The sequence below is a fragment of the Lissotriton helveticus genome, chromosome 7 (genome assembly GCF_964261635.1).
Source record: "Lissotriton helveticus chromosome 7, aLisHel1.1, whole genome shotgun sequence".
Taxonomy (NCBI): domain Eukaryota; kingdom Metazoa; phylum Chordata; class Amphibia; order Caudata; family Salamandridae; genus Lissotriton; species Lissotriton helveticus.
In genome coordinates, this window is record NC_136068.1 from 268,686,155 (window position 1) to 268,703,493 (window position 17,339).

Here is a 17,339-nt window from a genome sequence, read left to right on the forward strand (position 1 = left end):
GGTGCGGGACAAACCCGGACTGAGACGGTGATATTATTGATTCCATGAGGAGAGAGAGTCGGATGGCAAGAACCTTAGCCAAGATCTTGTAATCAAGGTTTAGCAGAGACAGGGGTCTGTATGAACTGCATGAGGTGGGGTCCTTTCCCGGTTTGGGGAGAAGAATTATAACTGCTTCTCTGAGGGTGGGGGGCAGATGTCCCTGTTCGAGTGCCTCTGCATAAACCTCCACCAACCGGGGGACGAGTTCCTCTTTATAAGCCTTAAAAAATCGGCTGAGAAGCCATCCAGTCCAGGAGACGAGGAGCCCCTCAACGCGTCAATGGCCTCGTTAATGCTGTATGGTGTGATAGGCATTGCCAAGAATTCCTGCATATGTTTTTCGAGATATACCATTGCAATCTCATTCAAGTACGTGCCCTGCTCCTCCAAATCTCCAGACAAGGTGGATTTGTATAGGGTCTTGTAGTAGGACAGAAACGTGTCGCATATCTCTGGTGTGGAGTGGAGTGAGTCCCCATTGTGGTCCGTGATTTCCGTGATATATGGTGACTGGTGTGGGGGTCTGAGTAGCTGCGCCAACAATTTACCGGGTCTGTCACCCTCACCATATTGCCTCGCCGTGTACTGTTTGGAAAAATATTTTAGTTCCCTGTCAGCTTCCTCACGGAAGTCATTCATCAGTGCCAGTCTCTTTGCCTCGTTGTACGCGGAAGGGTTATGTAACAATAAGTCACCTAAGGCCGCAATGTCGCTTTCAATACGGGATAGAGTGGATCTGATGTCTCTCAATGCCCCCACATGTGTCGCAGATTGTCGCCTTAAACCCTTCCCATAAAGACGCCCAGGTGTCCATAGATCCCGTGTTGAGGTCGAAATAGTCTTCTATGGCCTGCCGGATCGTTTCCGTCAACACCGGGTCAGCCAAGGCCCTCCCTGGGAACCGCCACCGTCTTTCATAACCTCCCAACCGGGGAATCCCTAGTTGAAGTATCACAGGAGAATGATCTGAGAGGGTGCGTGGAAGGGTGAGCAGGTTCTTGACCCACCCCGCAATCCCAGGTGAAATGAGCCAATAGTCGATTCGTGTCCATGTGTTGTGGAATCCGGAGTGGTGTGTGTACTCTGGGGTATGTGCGTGTAGCCGCGCCTCAATGTCTATAAGGGAGAAATGTTTGCAGAGATCCAGGAGAATGGGACGTGATCGAGTCTTCATGTCAGGGGAAGAGGAGGTGCTGTCCCTAGGGGGGGTTTAATAAAAGGTTAAAGTCACCACCCATAATTAGTAGGCGGGATCCATCGTTAGGAGTTTCAACTGGAGTTCTTGAAAAAAGGAGGGGGTGTCGACGTTGGGACCATAAATTCCCACTAAGGTGACCCTGTGGCCCAAAAGGGAACCCGAGACAATCAGGAATCAGCCTTCGCCATCTACCATAGAGGAGAACAGGGCAAATGGTACTCTCTTGTGAATAACAATGGCAACCCCCCTGGAGTACCTGCGGTAATTGGAGAAATACCGATGCGGGCCCCAGTTCCTGGCAAGAGACTGAGCGTCTGAGGAGGGTAAATGCGTTTCCTGCAGGAATGCAACATCCACTCCATGCCTAGAAATATAGTTGAAAACCTGTCTGCGCTTCAGGGTGTCATTAAGTCCCCTAACGTTCCAGGACATCAAGGACAGCCCCGAGGGGCCGGTCTGGAGACCTAGTCTGGCCATCTGTGTAACCATGTCTTTCCCCTGTCAATAAGCAGGCTAGCTGTGTGACACCCAGATGCACAATGTGATCTGTGAACATGAATACAGATATTAACCAGAAAAAAACCTACCCCCCTCCCCCACCCAGCCTCGTAGCAATCCCATAGAGGCACATCCCAAGCGTTTGTAACCATGTATAGGCAAAAGGAATCAATTGCAAAACAACATTGCACAGGAACTGCATAATCATAAGAACCCCACTGAACAGAACTATAGCGGCAATCGCCATGGGGGGGAGCAACACCGCGCCGAACGGGCAAACCGTCAATTATGACACATGAAGTTCAAAAAAGATGTACAATCCAGCAGCTGTCAGAGAAGACCCAAAGGACACACATTGATGGAAGGTCAGCCATGTCCAGTGTCTGTGAAGAGCTCAACACTGCCCTGCGAGTCCGCATGAGCTGGAGAGCGGGAGCCAGAAGCAGTGCCAGCAGCTGCACCGGACCCCTGCCATTTGTACTGCTGGCAGAATTCCTGAGCCTCAGTGGGCGATTCAACGATGCCGAATCTGCCATTGATATCCACTTTAAGGCGCGCTGGATAAAGCATACCATATTTTAGACCCAATTTCCGAAGCGTTGCCTTGACACCGTTGTATTTCCTGCACGCCTCCTGGACTATAAAGGTGAAGTCCGGGAAGAATGACAAGGTGTCGCCCTGCCATGTCACTGTCCCCTTCTCTCGAGCCGCCCTGAGAGCAGAATCACGGTCTCTGAAGTTCATGAGGCGGGCGATGATGGGGCGAGGAGGATGGCCAGGACGGGGACGTGGCCCAAGGGACCTATGAGCACGTTCCACCACGAACCCCTGCGTGAACACCTCCCTACCAAACAGGTCGATCAGTAGCTTTTCAACTAACATATCCATCCGTCCCGTAGATGTCGTCTCTGCCACGCCAAGAATACGTATGTTGTTTCTTCAACCACGCGCCTCGAGGTCTTCGTTCTTCACCGCCACCCCCTTAAGGACTTTTTTCAACCCGTTCAAGTCTCTTCAATGCCCTTGATGTGCTATCTTCAGTATCCGAGATCCTGGATTCCGCCACATCTAACCGACGGTCGTGGGCCTGTATCTTGTTGCCCATGTCCGCCATTTTCTGTTTGAGACTGTCAAAACGGCTATCCAATGCTTTGAAGCTCGCCCTAATTTCCGTCATCATGGCCGTGACCAAGGAGGTTGTGTCGTCGCGGTCCGTCACCTACGTTGCGCCCGATGAGGATCCCTGGGGGGGTTCTTCAGAGAGAAGGGACGCCTTATCGAAACTAAGTTTACGCTGGTTAGGATCCCGTTTCCCCATGGTGGCGACTGGAGGGTGAATGGTGAACAAGGGCCGAACTGTAGCGGCCAGGTGAGTCAGGAGCACGAGTAAACTGGAGGCACGCTGCCCAAAGACAGGGCAGTGGCCGCTGGCGAGAGTCAGCGACAGGCAGCAGTGAAGGAGCTCAGATCCCGTGTGGTATCAGCAAAATGGCCACAGGGTCCCTTCTCGGGGCTTGTGAGCAGGAGTCCCGGCCTGAAGCTCCCCAATGGCAGGAGGGAGCAGCCAACACTAAGCTGCCATGTGAGTTGAGGGAGTAGGCCCAGGTCCGCAAGAATGGCGCCGACATACAACTGAGCAGGCGGCATGCGATGTTTCAGGGGTCGTGCAAGGTAAGGTCACAGCGTTGGGATATGGAGTGCAGCAAGCCGTTCCGCCCTCCAGTCACGGGCCGCATGGTCCATCGGTTGCATCAGGGCCTGGCCGGTACCAAGGCGGGCAGTGGAGCGCCGGCAGCCGCAGCGGCCCAGTCCCCCCCAGACCACCCCCGCAGCGCACAGCCCGCCCAGCCCCGCGCCCGAGCACCAACGGCCCCAACCGCCACCCAAGGCCCCGGCCCACTGCGCCGACCCAGGCCCGTGGGCCGAGTACACTTCCCCGGGACCCGGACCGACGACGTTGCGGCGCCGGGTAAAAGAGGGCGGGGCCAGGCCAGGGGCACAGGGCAGAGAGCGCCGAACGCCGCAGCGATGGAGGTAGGAGACAACAGGCGCTCAGCCAGCACGACGTTCACTCACCAGCCGGGCGCAGTTAGGGAGGCCTTCCGTGAGAGCACCGGGCCCTCGTTCCCCTCCGCCTGATCTGCGGTTCTCAGCAGCCGCAGGAGCTGAAATTTCACTCGCCGACGCGGGACAGGATTAGCAGCAGGATGGTGTGTTGTGGTCTCCTCAACACCGAGTTTTACATGGATAACTCTGTTAACGGTCGCCCGTTTGGCAGAGCTTCAAGCAGAGGCGGCAATCTTGGTCACCTCCGTGGCCACGCCCCATCTGACATTCTGTTAGTTACTTTTGTTACTGTTGTTGTAGTCCTTCACATTATGTTGAGGAGTTGAATTTTTGGGTATAACATTTTTTGTGGTTTACTTAAACTGTACAATTTGGCCAGGTAACAATGACTGGTGAAAGTAAAAACCAGGACAGACAGAGTATTTTCAAAAATTGTGGTGATACAAAGACAAATGCTAACCATACCTTAGCAGGCAGGACGGATCTAGAGCAGGCCACAGTACACACTTCTCTGCCTCCTGCACACTGCACCTGCAGAAGCACTTCAAGGCATGCATACATGCTCTCCTCTACCGCAGATGCATATGCAACAGTGCCTACATTGTGTGCTTTAGAGGAGTTAGTGTGGGTAGAGCGGGTTTTGGGCAGAAAAATAAAGGCGAACTTTACTCAGAAGGAGAATATGATTTTCATTTCTGAGATGATCAAACAAGAGAAGTTTCTGTTTTGTTACCGCTAATATTTCCATTATTCAAGACGAAGGAGAGCTATAGCAGAAAAAATAAATGCAGCCGCACCAAAACTCAGCACTTTCAATAAATGCTAGAAGAAATTGCATGATTACAACCTGCAAATGGAAGAGCAGGTGGCAGCTTTCCTAGAACTTGAGATGGTTAAAGACATCGAGGGAACTGATACCGAATCTTGAAGGTAAGTTTCCACATCATTTTAAATGTACTATATATTTATTTTTGAAAAAATCATAATGTACGTTGTTTATCTCCCCATTTAAAATGTAAAGGTTCATGTTTGGACAAAAAGAAATCATTATAGTAAAATGCTTATTGTTTGGCTTTTTAAATTAATGATCTAAATATTATCATTTTGTGAAAACGCAACAAATATTAAATTATATATTTAGTTGTCAACATAATAATTCTTAGTTATATCTAACAGTAGAAACAAAAAATGGACTGGCTGCATTTTAAAGATAAACATTGAAAATAGTATGTGGAATATTTGCAGATCATATGGTTGGGTGATGGAAAATGGTGATGCATCCCCTATGCAACTGATTTTTTGGGGAAAAAATACAACGTGGCATTATTTTGCTAGAGTTACTTATTAAATACTTTTTTATGGACAATTTACTTACAATTCAGTACTAATTGATAGAATAACACCGAGGCACACATTTAATAATAGTTTGTTGCATATTGGGTTCCTGAAAGTGTTATTTGCCTGTCATGAAAATGTTTTGACAGATTTAATTTGATAGAAGAATCAGGATATGTTCATACAGGTACACAAGGAAAAGCAAAGCTGTTCTGTAGGTTGTACATTAGGGTACTCGCTTTCATCTACCCATTTTTTATTTATTTATTTTTGTGTTTTATAGAGCGCAAGCTTGACCCGTTAGTGTATCAGAGTGCTTTACAGGGATCATAGAAGTGTCCAGTAGGCATGGAAGTAGGCCATCCCTATTGCCGCATTTTACTATGCCATGTGAATAGCATACATGAGTTATGTTTAAAAAGGTTTTCCTGCTTCACCATGTGTAACAAAAGTAATTGCTTATTTTTAAAAATAGTTTTTGAAATTAGGTTTGTACACCTAAAATATGAATTAGTATACATATTAAAGATGACATTGTCTCTATAACTATGAATCCGTAAACCCACACACCCATGGATTAATGTGTTGGTGTTGGTGCATGTCAGCCAAGAGTCCAAGGGCCAGATGTACGACCGTTTTTTCCAATCGCAAACGGTAAATCGGCCCATTTGCGTACGCAAAATAGGTCTGCCCGATGTACAAACCCTAATTTGCGAGTCGATAACCTATTACCGACTTGCAAAATAGGGTTTGCGACTTGCTATTAGGAAGGGGTGTGCCAAGGGCCGTCTCTTCCTAATAGCGAGTCGCACTTCAATGTACATTTGTTTTGTGACCACAATTGCAGTCGCAAAACACTTGCAGTTTACTACCCATTTCAAAAAGGTGGTAAGCGACTCGCAAACAGGAATGTGTCCCCTGGGTACCCCTTTCTGACTGGTAGCAAAAATATCTTTAAGAGCAGGCAGTACTCTCACGGACCACTGCCTACTTTAAAAAACTGAAACAGAAACATTTCATTTTTCTTATTTAAATGCATCCCGGAAAAAGGCCAACATTTGAAAAAAAAACTGCTTTATTTAAAAAGCAGTCACAGACATGGTGGTCTGCTGACCCCAACATGCCACCATCCCTGTGAGTGCTGGCCATTCCCAATGGGGTTGCAAATTGTGACCTGCCTCACTAATATTAATAAGGCCGGTCATTTGCGACCCCATTGGGAATCGCAAACAGTGTCTGAGACACTGTTGTAAATTCCGTTTTGCGAGTCGCAAAACAACGCAAATTGTGAGTCGCAAAATGGAAGGGTCGTAAATCTCGCCCCAAATGCATTGTGGCAATAATATTGAAAGATCCAGATATGTAACAATATTCAAGTTTTTGGCAAAGCACTGCTGCACTGTAGCAACATTAAGAAAAAAACATAGGGGCATATGTACAAGTGAATGGCAAAGGGTGGCGTTAAGAAAAAACAAAAATTACTAACGCCACTCCCCGCCATTCTGAAAATGCAGGGATCTGCTGTACTTACAATGGTAAGGCACATCCCTGCGTATTCCTTAGTGCTGGCGCTAAACTCAGCTGACTAGCTGCCATGTTGGCACCGTTACACCATAGTGCAAGGGTGCCTACATTGAGGGAATGATGGTTTAAGTGCAGGAAGGTGTACTTTCCTCCACTGAAACAATCACTAATGGTGATTTGTAAATCCTTTATGTGCTGCATTTTGCAGCACACATAGGAGTTGCAAATTTATTTTTTTAATGATTGTTTATGTGCAGGAAGGGAGACCTCCTGCACATAACAAGCATTTCAATACAATACAACTACACTACTAAAAAGAGTAACATTTGTACTACATGCATTTTAGTATTTCCTAAAAAAACATACAGTCATTGATTGTATATACATTATTTTTGTTATACAAAAAAGTAGAAGAAGCCACATTTCACATAGTTTAAATTATTTAAAACAATCTGCAAATATCCTTGTTTTTTTAAAAAAGAGTATGGGGCATATTTAAAAGGTTTTATCGCCACTTTTTGTGACATTCCTGTGGTGATAATCCCTTTGCCTTATTTACAAGGGTGCACTAAGCCGCTTAACGTGGCGCAATGGGGCCTTGTAAATAAAGCCCCTTTTCACGCTACACTTAGAGTGAAAGGGGTGGGCAATGGGTGTTCCAGTGGGTATTCCGCCGCAACATCCAATGATTTTGATGCTGCCCCCTATTTGCTGTTTCTATGTGTGCTGCACAATGCAGCAGACACAGAAACAGCACAAATGAAACATTTCTCCTCGTTTCGCCATGTTTCGCTATGTTAAGACCAGGTTTTCCCTGGTCTTAATTTTGACACTGCCCATAGTTACGCTACCCTTGTAAATAGGGGGCAGTGTCAAAATCAATGGGTGTTGTGGCTGATGGATGGTAGGCAGGTCTCTTGACTGGGGGTGAATGGTTGAAAAGTTTCAGCACTCCGTCCATCATCTTGTTGTTTTTGCTATGCTGTTATATCGTTGACATTCACATTTTTCTAATAATTTTATTTATGTAGGTCTGGAAAATGAATCTTATGATCTCAAGATAACAATGCCATCTAATAAAGATCTGAGGAAACCTTGCCCTCCTTGGGCGATAAAATCTTTAGTGACCTCAAGGATGTGTTGCACAATTCACTACAATACTTGGTAAGGCATGATAATGTTACAATATCTCCTCAAAGTCATCAGCCCACTTCTTCACTATCAAGAAAAGGACAATGTGCTCCTCTGGATGATGATGGTGCTGAATTTACATTCAAGAGATGATTCTACAAAACACAGCAACACATCGTTTGAGAAGTGAAGACGGGAATAGAGACATGCTCGGACAATCTTGAAGGAGTCTGAAGTTGTCTGAGCACAAATAGGAGCTTTGCTCAGTATGTAAAAAGGCATCTATTCTTGGCTCCAGGGAAGTGATGATTCTCTAGCAGATGCAAACAAAGTCATCAATGCAAAGAAGCAAGAGACAGATGTTTAATTTAGTTTGGAAAAAATGGCCAGCAGCTAGAGAACATCAATTTCACTAGGGCTACAGCCACTCTGGGTGTCCCAAGCAAACTAGTGACAACAGGTCTGCCATTGCAGACGGCAAGGAAGTGCAAACTGCTCAAGCTCGACTGTGCCCTCACCATGTGAGACACAGTCAAATGTACTACCTTTACTATATGTCAGACACCCTTAAGGTAGGCCTCATCAACATAGGTATATTAAAGGTGAGGACATTTAAGTGCAAGCCTATATGTCCCTATAGTGACGACCACCATTGGAAACTACTATTAGTGTTAGCTGTTCATTGGATAACATGAGCTGCCAATCGGGCACTTTCAAGATTGGTAGCTCTTTTATGGTACCATTAAAATATGTCATGTTTGGTATCAAATAACATGCATTCTCACCACTGACATGATTCTCATGCCCTGAGTGAAGTGGCATGCACCCAGGTGACATCTTAGAGGTTAAATACCTCGTTGCCCAGCTTCAGTCTGCAGTGTCTGACCAGCCCACACTTTCCCATGCCTGCTGCCCCTAAAGACAGGATTCTGACTTCCTGCCAGGCAGTGTGATCACTTCCCTCACTGTCCTACCCCCTGTTCTGATGGGCTGGTCCGATCACTATTTAGTCCCCTTGTTTATTCATGGTATCATGCCAGTGCGCAATTTAGTGAAAACTTTCTCTCTTAAAGGTCCCTGGCATAAACTGAATTGGGGCCAGTTCAAAATCCACCTCGCCGCCACCTCTCCAGCCTTCCCGGCCGACCCCAATGAGGCCAATTTGTTTTTTTCTAACTGGATTAATCAGCCCTTGGATAGCCTAATCCCAGCTAAATTGTCCATGAATCGTCATTCTAAATCTAACCCATGGAACAATACTAAATTAGCTGCCTTACGTAAGATCTGTAAAAAGCTGGAAAGAACTTGGAGACGGGACTTTGATCCGAATTCCAAGGATCTCTCCCGTGCTGCCGTAAGGAGATACCACAGGGCCATCCAAGTTGAGCGCACAGCATTCTACGCCGAGCAAATCAGCAAGAGCACCAACCCTGCCAAGAGCATTTTTTCGATAGTCTCAGATCTTAAAACCCAGAAATACGTTGCATGTCCGCTGATTACATCTGACCGGTAGTGTGATGAGTTGGCAGCCTTCTTTGTTAGGAAGGTAGAAGACATTTATAAAAGCTTCCCCATGGTCCAGATAGGCCCCCTTGAGACATCGTGCAATCATACCAATGGTATTCTTGAGGCTTTCCCCCGATCACTCAAGATGTTCTACTTACACTCCGTTCCAAAGTCAAGTCAGGCTCTCCTGTTGATCCTCAGAAGCCCGACCAATTCCGGAAAATGCTACCTACTATCATACTTTCATTGGCACAGGTGATCAATGGGTCCCTTTGCGCAGCAGTCGTGCCTACGGCTTGGAAACAGGCCAGGGTAATACCGCTGCTCAAAAAACCGTCCTTAGACCCAGAAAAGGAGGCCTACGTTAATTCTCTTCTCACAGAATATCTCACTTCTGACCAAAGGCTCAACCCTTCTCAAAATGGGTTCCGCCAGAGTCACAGCACTGAGTCACCGCTTCTGGCTGTGTCTGAACATCTTTGGGAAGCCTTAGATGCAGGGCAAATGTCTGCACTGATCCTTCTGGATTTTAGTACCGCGTTTGACACAGTGTCTCACACCATTTTGCTAAGTCGGCTGGCGGAGGCTGGAGTCACGGGCTCAGCATTGAAGTGGCTGGCATCTTTCCTCATTGACAGGACGTTTCAGGTGATAGCCCCCCTTTTGCCTCTAGCACTCTTCCTATAGGTCAAGGGGTTCCAAAGGGCTCGTCCCTATGCTCTCTGCTTTTTAAACTTTATGTTCAACCTCTAGCCGGAGTAGACAAGAGCAGAGGGCTGACCATGGTCTCTTATGCTGATGACACACAGTTGGTGGTGGCTCTCTCGAGCGACTCCGAGGGGGGCACCATGAAATTTCAGGGTGATCTCGTGGCAGTCGCAGAGTGGATGACCACCAACTGTCTCCAACTGAATGCCAACAAGTCGGAGGTGTTGTTGGTGGGTAAGAACCATGACCGTTGGAACGAGCTCTGGTGGCAAAAGAGTCTAGGCACTGCCCCTGCCCCAAAGCCTGTAGTGAAGAACTTAGGGGTTTGAATGGACGCTTCACTTAACTTTCAGACTCAAACCAAAAAGGTGGTGGGAATTTGCTTTGGTCTGTTGCACGGACTCACACCCATCCTGGGCTTCTGATGCCCCTACTAGGCTGATCATTATCCAGGCTCTGATCATGTCAAGACTCGATTATGCCAGCTCATTGTACCTGGGAGTCAACAAGTCAGAAATACAAAGGCTACAGAGAGTCCAGAATGCGGCCACAAGATCTCTTCTCGGTCTGCGCAGAGCCTGCCCAGTGACAAGCGCCATTCACCCTCTCCACTGGTTGCCTGTGGCTAGGCGTATCTAGTTTAAGGCACTCTGTATAGCCTTTCTGGCATTTCCGGAAATCCTGACCGACCTACTTCTACCCTACACCCCCACGCGTCTGCTCTGTTCTAGGGGACAATGCCTGGTAGCAGTCCCCTGCGTGAGAAGGGTTCACACCGGATGCTGTTCCTCCCGGTATAGAGCTGCCATCCTTTGGAATTCTTTGCCGGCCCACATCCGGGGGCTCACTAATTACCTCCAATTCAGGAAAGCCATTACACCTTTTTATTCCCCTCGCTGTAGTGCTTCCTGTGTCCTTCCGTGCGTGGCCATTTCTCTGCTGTTCAGTAACGGGACGCCTCTTTGCTGGGGCAGCTGTTGCGCTATATAAAAACTCTTAACATAACAAAACTCCCAGGAGTCAGGAACAAATCTTGACAGGAAGAAGGCAACAACTCCCTTCTCCCCAGCAAGCTAGTGGAGTGACACATCAGAGCGGTGAGCTATAAAGGCTGCACAGTCTCTGATATGCATCAGGCCTGTCCCCCTGAGGAGGACACAGCCCTCCCCTTGCCCCAGGTTAGCATGCACCCGTACAAGGTGGGAAATTAGGTATGCTGGAGGTTTACACCTCCAGGAAGGCTGGCCACACCTCCAGGGTAGGCGACCTGATCTGTGCACCTAAAATAGTTTTCTGGCATCTTTTGGAGGGAAAGCAGTGGGTTCTGGGTAGAAAAGGTGGCCCACACCCTTCAATGTGGTCACCTCAGAGGCAGATTAGCTGCAGGGACTAGCTGGCCATTGGCTACTAGCTCCCACATCTCCCGTAAATCTAAGATTTAAGGGACCCCCCTGACACCAGAACAACTTGCATCAAGGAAGGACTAAGAGGAGACCCGTTTTGCTGACAGCAGGACTTTGCCCACAGCACCAAATCAAAAAATGTATACTTTGTCCCTGTGGCAATAGGCTTGGAACTGAATAACCAACCCGCATCCTTAGCTGAAACTCAGCATTCCTAAAGAGAGGCACCCCTGTGGAGCCAGAACTAGTTGTAGTCTCACCTGTGCTGAAGTTTCAGGCCACTACCTCACTCCCCTGAACCACGTGAAGTTCCAGAAGCTTTTCGCTGTTCTAACCACTGTCAAGGCTTGTTGGTAACCAATCCGGTAACCGAGCCCACACTCAATCCTGCATATCCAGGGAACACCATGCAACCTTCGACTGATGTCAGCAGCTGTGTATCCATTGTGTTTTTGCATTTTGTTTCTTGCAGCACCATGTAAGTAGTAAAATTAGCACCACTGTGGCTCCCATTCAGTACAAAGGACAGCCAGGACAACTCTATAAAGGGACTCCACGAGCTAGGTAAAATGAACCTGACTGTTGTGCCCAGGTCCTGGGGCTCGCATGACCTTAACCCTGTAAGGATTCTACATAACGCAAACTACAAGTGACCTATTGTCCCTAGTGGTTTTTGCAATTGACCGCAATTTCATATTTTCTATGTATTTTACTGCACTGATTTACTGTTGCTTTAAAATATTTATCACTCCAGTTATATGTATGCTAGTCTGTTCGTTTTGGTGTCTAAATTAAGATAAAAATTGGTGTCAGATTTTTCTTAAGTTGTGTCAATAACTTATCCTCCATGTTGGTACTCTGAAATGCTCAGCACATGATCCTCTAGTAAAGCCTGGCTGCTCTTTGCTACTCTACCAGGACTGAGCTAAGGATTTATTAGTGAGAATCCACAGACCATCTTTGGGGTGTTCTGATAATATTACATGATAAGACTACCCAGCCATACCACATAATATTCCACTTTCCTATATTGTTGTTACAGCGGTGGGGATCGTGAACCTGTGTTTCACAGTAGCACTTTTTTAGAAGCACTTTTGCATGAGAAATCCTCTGGATGACTAGCATCAAAAATCATTTCTTCCAGAATATTTTCAATTTTTCAATTTGGATTGTTAGGGCCCTGTGTTGACTCCATTCCAGTAGAACACTTAAAAAAGACTAAGGGCCTGATTTAGATCTTGGCGGGACTGGTCCCACTGTTGCTTTTTTGGTGGTCTTCCCATTCACTCCCATGGTGACCCGCTCACCCGATATAGATGTTGGGTTGGCATTGGAGGGAAGACTGCTGCAGTCCCACCAACTCTACCAGGATCTGGCGCCTGTGGTGATGGTGTTAGAGGCGCAAGCTGGTGTCAGAGGGACTACCGCCAAGATCCCTGGCGCCTAGATTACAAAGTACCTTTCTGTAGAGGCAAATGTGGCGAGGAAACCTCCATGCTTGAGTTGCGGAATCACAGAAAAAGAAGTAAAAATTCACCTTTTTTTGGGGTCCCACCATCAAATCCATCTTGAACACCATTGTCCAGGTCCCTCCTGTGCTAATGCTTCTTCCCATGACAGTCAGACACCCCGTTGTTGACTAAATCAACTGTAGGCTTTTGTGACGGATTTTGGTGTACATACAATAGTGTGTGCATGCTACATACCACAGAGATCTATATCAGGGCCTTAGTAAGTTTGCTAAAATATTTTCTAAAATTTGTCAAAAAGGGCCCAACTACTAAGTAAACGTTAGGCTCAATGGAGGCTGGTCAGAACCTTGACCTGCCAGTCACCTCAGCCCTGAGGATCATGGATCTGCTGAGGGTGGTGCACAAAGCAAGGAACATTATCTACAAGGTGACAGATAAAATGGACTAACTGGAGAAGCTCCTATGAGAAAGAGATATTAGAGAGGGAGGACCATGCGTCAGAATATGATCCAGAAGAGGATGAGGATGATACTGTGACACAAACTGATAATTATGGGATAGAAGGTGAACACTTCAACTCCGCTATTTTCCAGAGCCCCTTCTTCAGATGTCACTGTAATTGACCCCCCACTGGTAGGGGAGAAGGAGCCCTTGAAATCCTTTGATCCTAGGATTCCCAAAGGGATTGTCCTTAAGTTGAGTGATGGTGATGATATTGACAAGTCGTTTGTAGACTTTGAGAGGGCCTGCAAAAGGAGGATAGCCCACCAGCACTGAGAATCTCTACTTTTGGGAGTCCTATCACCATATGAAGGAGACTTATAGAAGAGTTTGGACTCACTACAGAGGAGTATAGACTGAAGTTTAGGTGCACCCGTAAAGGTCAAAAACAGACATGGGTGGAGATTGTGGACTCTTCAGCAATGTTCCCTCTATTTGTTTTCTTTTGCGTGCGGAAGTCTGTGCACTGCAGCAAAGGCTATGTGCGCCAAGAAACATGCAACATCATTCTTTAGTTACCGTGGGTTCCAGTTTAGGCCAAACCAAAATGTGCCCATGTGTTTAGTTATTAATATTCTTTAAGTTTAGTGGGCTTATAAACCAGAATTCTGTGCTACACTTTCCGTGATGCTTAGGAAGGATGAGCCAGATAGACCCTTTAGAAGATCCCACATGAAAAGATACAGCAAGTGGCCTACAAAAACTTATACTAAAGCGTCTTTCTTATTAAATATCTCAAACACTTGCATTTCATTTGACTAGTTGTGTTAGCACTGAAAAATTAGAATGACAGACCTTGATGCCATAAGAAATGGGCAGAAGACTGCCTCAACCCTTAAAACCTGAAAACAGCTGTGACAATACATCAAAGGAGCTGCATCAGATTGTAACCCCAAGGGACATTTTTCAGAGTGAAGCATCTCTCTAGAAACCTGAGAGGATGAAATCTCACCAGGTTCCAGAAACCATACCATAATAATAGAGTATGTGATGTACCACAAACATACCTTACCACCATCAGTATCTAGAGAAAGTGTATGAATTAGTCTCCCTAAATCTATATGCGTGTGGAGGAGTTGAGAAGATGTGCACACACTTTGATCGTGGGCCTTTGGGGAGGCTACTGGCAACATGTGGGTATCATTCCCTGTAGTGCCAGTTCCGAGTGAGTCCTACCAGTTTTGCACCTATGAGCAGTCCTTTATGGGGACTGAAATTGGTGAAGAAGCTCTAAAAGGGGTAAGAACATAGAAGTGTAACTAAGAATCCTTACCGAGAGGGATGGCTACAAATACGTGAACCAGAATCCTGTGCTCCACACAGTGGCAAACCTAACCAGTCAGTATTTGTGTGCCTTTCTGTGCTTTCTGTTTCCAGACATTTTGCAAAAATGGACAAACGCCTGAAACAAGCCAGACCTTTTGGCATTGCAAATGCTTTTTACCTGTAAGAAATAAATGAATAACATTAATTTTGTTGTGAAAATGTCTGAGTTTCACACAAATTTCTTTTGCAGTATGTCACTTTGTTAGACACTTACATCCTGTTTCTCCCCACTTCTTTCTGAAATTCTACATATGCATATCTCACACATCATCTCTTTCATCTTCAGCACCGTTTTTTCTCTCTTTCTAGGACAACTTTCATCTCCTCTACTTCAACATCCACTCCGCACACACCACTGTGGGGTGGTGCAGTAAGTACTCCAATTTGTTTCCTTAGGCAATGTCTTATTTTGAAAGTTCTGTAGCTCCTCTACTCATATCCCTACAGTTACAATATGCATATATTTGACCATCTAGATCTGGGATCTACAGAGAGGCCCGAGATTATAGGTGTATGTAGTCTGAACTCCTTTAGGACCCACAGACAGTCATTGTGAGAAAATACAAGTGCATTCTGACTCAACTCCATAGCTCTCAAGCATATACCAGCATAACCACACAACCATAATTTCTACTCAATAAGACATCTCTCTGGGACTCAGTTCACAGTGTGTAAAAGTCATGCATTCAAACAACTACAAATACACAAAAATTGGAAAAACGAATCCTCCCAGTTAATGCACTATGAAAAAATATTTAAAGCACCAATCAGTGTATTTTGTTTTAAAAGGGCTGGGAGCTGGGTGACTGGAGTCATGTGGCACCGTATGAACCACAGTTGTTCTTATGGTGAGTCACAACATAATGAACAAAAATTGCACAGTGCAGTGTTATGAAGAAACAAGAGTGTTTGAAGTTACTAAACCAAAAAGTGTGTCAATCCTCTGGTAAACATTACACATGTAGGTTGAGATTTACTAAGATTTTACGCCATGTTTGCGTCACAAAAGTGACACAAATCAGTGCAAAATCTTTTTTTCACAATTTACTCTCCAGCGCTAAACACGTTTTTAGCGCTGGAAATAACGTGAAAGTATTACATCACTTAGCGCCAATGGGGCATACCATGGGAGGGGCATAGGCATTCCCATGCAACAACCCAAGGTATCTGACGCTAAACCCTATTTACTAAACAAAATAGACTGGGTTTAGCATCCGAAAACTGCGCCTTTTTAAAGTTGGCACAAGGACGGAGAAATGCTTTAATTTCTCCTTCCTTTTCTGACTTTACATGTGTGCTGCACTGTTCAGCACATATGCAAAGAGGGAAAAGGCTTGAAGTGAGTCTCAGCATATTATTTCATACTGGAAGGGTACCCTTCCAAGACAAAACGTATGCTAGACTCATGGAAACACCCTTGCACCCTGGCCCAAAGGTGTCTCCATGGCGCAGGGAGGCAGATTTCAGCGCCGGTGCTAGGGAGAGTACCTTATTTTAGTAAATTTGGTGCTCTCCCCCTCTCTCCTTTTCTCACAGCGCAGTGTTTACGGCTGCTGCACTCTGCTGTGTGAAGAAGTAGTAAACCTCCCCTGTAGACTGTTTTGCATGTGCCTTAGTAATAGTGTAGGGTAGCGGTGCGATATCCTGCACCAATTACCTTTTTTGCCAAGAGATACAACCCACCATCGATACTGGGAGTGACACATAGCTCAGGTTTATGTATATTTCTGGAAAGACCATGTGCTGTATTACAGAAAATGTGCCAGGGGAGCAGCAGGCATGTGCGCCCACTTTGTGTGCCCCAGGGCACTTTGGTATTACAGAAGGGGCTGCACACACTTGTGTGGCCCGTCCTGTAATACTGATAGCCCTGGAGCACATGTTGCGCTAGAACTATCTCGGAAGAGCATTGCCTCATCTGTATGGGGTGTGGCCCAATGTAAATGAGGAAAGCGCTATGCCTCTGCACCCATGCCTTATTATGGACACAGATGCAAAGGCAAAAAAGTTGTCATCAAGCGCGCTGAAAATGTGCCACAAAATGGTGGCACACTGTCATCACGCCCCCCTTAGAGCAACCCTCTTAAGGGATGAAAGGTGGTCCCATGACCCCCCGGACTTTACCTTGCAGGGAATTGCAGTCACTCACGTCATCTGCCTATGAGGGGATCTCCACTTGCCTCCTGCACTATGAAAAATGTAGTTCACTTGAATGCTCTGCCCCCAGGGCAGCATGAGTTTGCGGCTGCCCTGAGGAGAGCGTATTCAACTTATATGGTGCACTTTCCCAGTTTGCTCTCGGTGCACCTGTTTGAAGGTGCACCACGCTGGAAACAGGAAAAGAGTGCCATTATCATAATACGGCCCCAGCATGCCAAGTTTAGTAGCCAGTAGTGTAGAATGGATGCAACGGCCCCTGGTGCAAGTAAGGAAAATTACCCTTTTGACTGCTGTTGGGATAATAAAATGCAGCAATTTATAGGCCTAGAATTTTTTTTAATCATGTCAGAGTAATCAAAGTAATTTTGGTAATCCCGCATTGTGATGAGGAATTACTGATAATTATACCTGCTCGCATAACCTTACATGGCACCCTTTTGAGTGGCCTGATACCCTGTCTATGTGTAT